At 43.5% G+C, this 7,649-nt stretch overlaps 1 long non-coding RNA gene across 1 annotated transcript; it reads right to left on the reverse strand.

Annotated features, from left to right (window-relative positions):
• Positions 1-527: 527 nt before the first annotated feature.
• Positions 528-7,427, reverse strand: LOC117131305. Its single transcript, XR_004454502.1, has 2 exons — positions 4,588-7,427; positions 528-833 (listed from the first exon to the last, which is right to left on the reverse strand). It is a non-coding gene; the product is annotated as an uncharacterized LOC117131305 (long non-coding RNA).
• Positions 7,428-7,649: the final 222 nt, after the last annotated feature.

Here is a 7,649-nt window from a genome sequence, read left to right on the forward strand (position 1 = left end):
AAAGACTTAGACTGATCATGTGAAGGCTGTGAAGGAGTTAGAGAGAAGATGGAAGTATGGTGCAAAGATAGGGCGTTCAGTACGGCCTTGTACGGTCTAGGGTGAATCATGAAGGTGTTTGGGATCAGTCAAGAAGGAGATAAGGCAATGTGCATAGTTAGGGATAGTGGTACGGACAGGAGGTCCGTTCCATCAACCGTACGGCCACTCCACACGCCCAAGTCATCCGGTTCAGCCCAAATCAAGATGTGCAATGTGAGGGCGGTTCACTCTGATTCTATCCTTTCCTATAGTGACCGTGGAAGTGTGAGAGGGAAAGGGAATATACCAAAGGGATCAATGTGAGCTGTATGTGCAAGCTGGAAAGGTAAAGGTGCTTTACCTTTACAGCAAAGACCAATCTCCTCCCTTCATTCAAATGAAGCAATCTGAGCTCTCCATTCAGTCCAAAGTCGCCAGCTATCACCAGAACATCAAAGACCACTCTTCTCTCATCCTTACCATCCATTCTATCTTTTAATTACAGCCTTAGGATCTAGGTTTGTGATATGAGTTGTGTAAAGGCATATATAAGCCTCTTATGATCACTTTGTAAACCCTTAAGCTGAGAGAGTCTCTCTTCTTCATAAACTTGTTCTTGGTTCTTATTCTCTGGTTACTAAGTCTCTTAATCTTGTTACTAAGTCTCTCTAATCTCCTATACACGTTCCTAATCTCTCAGTCTCTCTTATACTCTCTCTGATTCTCTTAAACTCATTTCTACTCTTCATACTTCATCATACAACAATCTCTCATCTGTTCTTACATCACTCAAGTACTGGTACTCTGAAAACCTCATATGGTATCAGAGCCAGGTTGCTCAGACTCCTGGTGAAGACTTCCGCTACATCCACAAGCTCCCAAGCTCACGCCCTTGAAGATTCAGCTCACCTTGTCCCAAGCTTCTGCCTTGAAGAGTTCTTTGACAGTCTTGTTCATCCAGCTTCAACATGGAGTCCAAAAGAACCATTGTCATTGCTGTTACTCTCAATGGTCCCAACTACCTTCTCTGGTCACGCCTGGTGAAGACAGCTCTAGGAGGGAGAGGCTTATGGAGCCATTGTCTCACGGATGCTCCAAAGCTCTCCAAGGCTGCCGGTTCAAATGAAAGCTCAGCAGATGGTGAATCCGGTTCCAAATCTGTATCTGAGGAGAAGTGGGAACAAGAAGACCTCAAGGTCTTATCCATTCTCCATAGCTCACTGTCTCCATCCATCCTTGAAGCATACTCATACTGTGAGAGTGCTAAAGACCTTTGGAGTACACTTAACAAGATATATGGGAACATCTCCAACATCAGCCGAGTATTTGAGATCAAGAAGTCCATCAACATCCTATCCCAAGAAGATGAGGAGTTCACTGCGCATCTAGGCAAGTTCAGAGCCCTTTGGTCTGAGCTAGAGATGCTTAGACCCCAATCTGTTGATCCGGAGGTGTTGATTGAAAGAAGGGAGCAAGACAAGGTGTTTGGCCTATTACTCACCCTCAGCCCTGCCTACAGCGCCTTGATTCAACATATCTTGAGGTCTGAGAAGCTCCCAACACTTGAAGAAGTGTGTTCCCAAGTCCAAAAGGAGGAGGGATCAATCGGGTTGTTTGGAACAAAGGAAACACTCTCCTTTGCTTCTCAAGCTGAAAGAAGCTCTCAGCCCAACAAGGCGCCTTACAAGAAGGGGGATAGGAGAGGCCTGAAGTGTGAGCATTGCAAGAGGGATGGGCACACCAAGGAGAGGTGTTGGATACTGAATCCAAGCCTCAAACCTGTCAAGTTCAAGTGAACCGTGCCCATGGAGGTTCAAGAGATCAGCTCGGATCTCTTGTTTGTAAGCAAACCTCCTAACCCTTAATAAGAGCTTGTGTCTTTATTTATTGTGCTGTGAGTGGTGTCTAGAGTCCCAGAATCTCATGTCTTGTTATTGCATTGTCTTGTGTGTTGCCATAGCTTGAATCATCATGAATGTGTTGTAGAATTGAGTAGAATGTCTCTACTGCTTGCATCATGTTTGAGAAGCTGTTTTGCATACATAAGCATGTCTCATATTGTCTAAGTTCAATCCGAGTGTGTACTGATGCTAATGCCTATGTTTAATCCATCAGTGAAAGTCTAGCATCAATTAGAAATTGTCTAAGTTGCTTGCATCATTGGTTTTGATTGAAACTGTTGTGCATAGCTTTAATGTGTCTCATGGATTGAACCTGTTGCATTCATATAGTTAATGCTTTAGGATTGTGCATTCATGTATTGATGCATTTAAAAATGAGCCTAAATTGTCAATGTATTGGTAAAGCTTGCATTGTCATTTTAGAGATTGAAATCTGCTTGTTCTTGCCTTGATTGATTGGCTTGTTTCAAGGTTTATAAATTGCTGTGGCATTGGTGATCAAACAGGATGAATTATCTTGGTTTGATCCCAATGGGATGATCTGATCTTGCATTGAGTTGTGGTGGTGTTAGGTACACAAGGAAAGTGATACATGTAACTCGCCAACAGCCAAGAATGTAAAGACAAAGGTCTTGTGCCATTGCATATCATCACTAGGACATGTTAGTCCATAATCTACAGGAAGTGTAGTGTGATTGATTATGCAATGAGAGATGGCCATTGCATAATACCATTGGACATATCCAGTCCAAAGACTACAGGAAGTGTAGCATGGGTCATTATGCAATGAGAAGTGTGTCTTGTGAGTCTCTCTATGGTGATTCAAACACCCTAATTCCTGGTTAAGGAAGAGAGTAAACTCACAAGAAGAAAGCTATCATGAAAGACTGATAGTTATAAGACCATGGGGATGCATATGATCATCACAAGCTTAGCTCCTTCTGGTCTCGGTTCTAAGCTTGAGGGGGAGTCTTAATGCATATGATCCATGGTCAGTAACAAGTCTTTGCAAAGGCTCCTACACAGGATCATCAGCCGGAGTTATTCTAGGCAGTCTAAGGGTGAAGGTGAACTGATCAAAGCGGCTTCTATGGTGAAGTGATTGATGAGAAGCTGATGAATCCATTCTGCCTTTCCAAGAAGCTGATGATGCCATGGAGATGGTGCAATGGCCGAGTGGGAACTCATCTAAACAAAAGGGAAGTGTCCTAAGCTCAATTCAATTCAATACATTCATCATTTCAAATCTAAAGTCTAGAAATGATACTTAAAATGATTGAATGGATTGTGTGATGTCTCTTGATAAGTACTGATGCACCTTTGGGATAATGTATCAGGTACAAGTGCTTGAGCCTCATCAAAGAAGAACCTGGTCATTTCCTAGCTTCTCTAAGAAGGCTGTGAAGTCAGTTGAGAGGGGGAGATCCAAACCAGTTCCATGAAGAGGTGAAGCTGAGTTGTTGAGTGCGCAAAGACTTGAGGAGTTGCTGCACCAGTTTAGGCCGTGATCCAGAACTTCTTGTGTCCAACCACACTGGTTCTAAGGCACAAGAGTTCACTGGCCAATCCCTAGGCTTTGGAGAGCTCCACTCTTTTTCCCTTGCAAGGTTTTGTCCCAATGGGTTTTCCTTGTAAGGTTTTTAATGAGGGAGACTCTTCAGAGTTCCAAGCTTGGCTTAGGATCTCCTAAAGTCAAGCTTGAGGGGGAGTGTTGAACTGAAGAGAAGATAGAGCTTGTACAACAATAGGGCAAGCTCTAGAAGATGTCCAGAAGAGTTCAATCAAGCTTCAGAGGTGTTCTGAAGTAGTTATCTTGAGAAGTTAAGTCTAGGAAAGACTTAGACTGATCATGTGAAGGCTGTGAAGGAGTTAGAGAGAAGATGGAAGTATGGTGCAAAGATAGGGCGTTCAGTACGGCCTTGTACGGTCTAGGGTGAATCATGAAGGTGTTTGGGATCAGTCAAGAAGGAGATAAGGCAATGTGCATAGTTAGGGATAGTGGTACGGACAGGAGGTCCGTACCATCAACCGTACGGCCACTCCACACGCCCAAGTCATCCGGTTCAGCCCAAATCAAGATGTGCAATGTGAGGGCGGTTCACTCTGATTCTATCCTTTCCTATAGTGACCGTGGAAGTGTGAGAGGGAAAGGGAATATACCAAAGGGATCAATGTGAGCTGTATGTGCAAGCTGGAAAGGTAAAGGTGCTTTACCTTTACAGCAAAGACCAATCTCCTCCCTTCATTCAAATGAAGCAATCTGAGCTCTCCATTCAGTCCAAAGTCGCCAGCTATCACCAGAACATCAAAGACCACTCTTCTCTCATCCTTACCATCCATTCTATCTTTTAATTACAGCCTTAGGATCTAGGTTTGTGATATGAGTTGTGTAAAGGCATATATAAGCCTCTTATGATCACTTTGTAAACCCTTAAGCTGAGAGAGTCTCTCTTCTTCATAAACTTGTTCTTGGTTCTTATTCTCTGGTTACTAAGTCTCTTAATCTTGTTACTAAGTCTCTCTAATCTCCTATACACGTTCCTAATCTCTCAGTCTCTCTTATACTCTCTCTGATTCTCTTAAACTCATTTCTACTCTTCATACTTCATCATACAACAATCTCTCATCTGTTCTTACATCACTCAAGTACTGGTACTCTGAAAACCTCATAACCCTTGTCAAGGTTTCACCCATCTTCATGTGTACGGTCATGTACGGACTGTACGGACTTGTACGGACCTTGCCCAAACCTTCCCAAGCTTCAACTCATCTCCTTAGTCTCAACTCCTCACTTGCTTCACACTTATACGCAACTCAACTCAACAGAAATGGACAGTGGAGGTAGCCTGGTTTGAAATGGACGTTCTGGATCAGGTCTTGGGGTGTTTGTAGCTGGCTGTATGCTCCTGATTGGATGTGGAATGCTTGGCTAGAAATACTCCACACTGCCTTATGTATCTGTCCATATCTTTGTCCAGATACATAGCCAGCCTTTGTCTCTTTCTTTCCAGCAACATCCAGCCTGTCTTGGACTATCATAAGCCAATCAGAACCGTGTGCCAGCTCCCTTAGATTCCCATTGCACACAGCATCTTCTTGATGCTGTTTTGATACCATTACTCAACCCGGACCTTGCACATACTTCTCAGACCGTACCCTTGTGCCCTATTTTTGCACAAGCACCAATTGTCTTCAGATGGTTGAGAAAAGATGTTTCGGGTCGATCTCATCCGTACCGGTCCGTACAGTCCGTACGGCCGTCCGTACAGCCGACCCTAACTTTGCACCATCGACCATTTCCTCCCAAACTCCTCTAATGTCTTCTACAGATCAGTCTAAGCCCTTCTTGGACTTAACTTCACAAGATATACACTTCAGGGTACTTCTGAAGCTTGGTTGAACTCTTCTGAACATCTCCTGAAGCTTGCCCTATCTTTGCACAAGCTTCTATCTTCTCTTCAGCTCAACACTCCCCCTCAAGCTTGACTCTAGGAGATCCTGAGCCAAGCTTGGAACCCTGAAGAGTCTCCCTCATTAAAAACCTTGCAAAGAAAACCCTGTGGGACAAAACTTTGCAAGGGAAAAAGAGTAGAGCTCTTAAGGGCCTAGGGATTGGCCAATGAACTCTTGTGCCTTAGAACCAGTGTGGTTGGACACAAGAAGTTCTGGATCACGGCCTAAGATGGTGCAGCAACTCATCAAGTCTTTGCGCACTTAACAACTCAGCTTCATCTTTTCATGGAACCGGTTTGAAGCCTCCCCCTCTCAACTGACTTCACAGCCATCCTAGAGAAGCTAGGACATGACCAGATCATCTTCAAAACACCAGTGAGGCTGCTCAACACTTCACACACGGCTTGCCCTCTTCATAGACCAGGTTTGGAATCTCCCCCTCTCCACAGACTTCACAGCCTCTTTAGAGAAGCTAAGAGATGACCCGGAACTGTTTAATAAGGCGCCAAGCAAAGGTACCTGATACACATTCCAAAGGTGCATCAGTACTTATCAAGAACCAAGAATTTGAATATCCTGCATCACAATTGATGCACACAATTCAATCAATCTTTTTCAGTATAATCACAGTTCAATCAATTCATTTCTAGTAACTTTTTCAAGCTTAAGCCCTTAATAGAAGAATGAATTGAACTGAAAGAGACTAAGGGACACTTCCTTTTTGTTTTGGTGAGGAGCTTTCTATGAGCATACGCATCCTCCACTTGTACACATTCCCTTGTACCGGCTCATCTAAGGGACTGATACAGCTTGACTCTCCACTTGATCCTCCCTCAAGTAGTCTCTGTAGGTATCACATCCATCTCCTAAAGGTTGCTTATCAAGATCACAAGTACCTGATTCAATATGAACGCAGTGCCTCAGTTCTTTAGGAGAGAAATCCAAGTACATAGGCTTATCTTTTCAGACTAAGCTGCATTAAATCAATGAATTTTAAGGAGATAAGTCTATCATCTTGAGTAACATGATAAGTAGACTTCCCTTTTTATTTTTGGTGAGTTTCCCACTCGGCCAATGCATCATCTTCTTGGCACTATCAACTTGTTGGATGACTAAATGGGTCTATCAGCTTCTCCTCAGCCACCTCTCATTGAAGCCGCATTGATGGAGAGCCTTCCTCCTCACTTGCCAAGACTGCTCTGAACAGCCTCTTACCTAGACACGCCACTGACTTGGCCCGGTTGATGGTTCTTCTTAGAAGCCTTTGCAAAGACCTATCAGGCCATGAACCTTGCTTATTTAACATTCCCCCCTCAAGCTTAGTTTCCGAGACTCTGATTTGGAACTAAGCTTGTGTGGGTGTAAGCACTTTCATGGCCTTAGACCACCGGTCTCAACAGCTGTGGTGATGGTCTCGGTCTTGTGAGCTGCTCTCTTCCTTATACCAGGAACTAGGGTGTTTGAATCACCATAGAGAGCCTCACAAGTCACACTTCTTATTGCATAATGTCCCATGCTACACTTCCTGTAGACTAAGGACTAGACATGTCCTAATGGTATTATGCAATAGCCATCTCTCATTGCATAATCAATCACACTACACTTCCTGTAGATTGGGGACTGACATGTCCTAGTGATGATATGCAATGGCAAAAGACCTTTGTCTTTACACTCTTGGTTGTTGGTGAGTCACTTGTATCACTGCTTGTGTACCTAAACCACCACAACTCAATGCAAAATTAAATCATCCTATTGGGACCAAAGCAAGATCACACATCTTGTTTGATCACCAATGCCTCAACAAAATATTAATTCTGAAATAGGCAAACAAAAGATCAAGGACAAGCACAATCTAGACAAGGGTAACAATGCATGATCAATTCGACAGTTCAATGCATGAATGCAATAACTTAGACAGCACCTAATTGATGCAAGACAATTTCAAGAGATAAACCTATCATGATTGTATAGAAAGAGATAAAGATCAGGTTTACTCCCTTGTATAAATGGTGAGGAGTGGCTGCTCTTCACACACCACTTGAATCCCTCACTTTCTGAGCTTAACAGCTCCTTCTCTTATCATGCAAGCTCATCGACACTCCTCTTCAGGCTTGAGACCAAGTATAGGGAAGGTCTAAGCTTGATGGTGAGCGCATGATAGCTCCATGATAAGTCTTGTGGAAAGCACCTCCATCTCCTTTGGACTTGATGCTTGAACCTCCACCACATCATCATTCCATTGAGGAGATACCTCAGCCAACTCTCCAAGCACCT

Source organism: Brassica rapa, unplaced genomic scaffold (assembly GCF_000309985.2).
Source record: "Brassica rapa cultivar Chiifu-401-42 unplaced genomic scaffold, CAAS_Brap_v3.01 Scaffold0897, whole genome shotgun sequence".
NCBI lineage: Eukaryota > Viridiplantae > Streptophyta > Magnoliopsida > Brassicales > Brassicaceae > Brassica > Brassica rapa.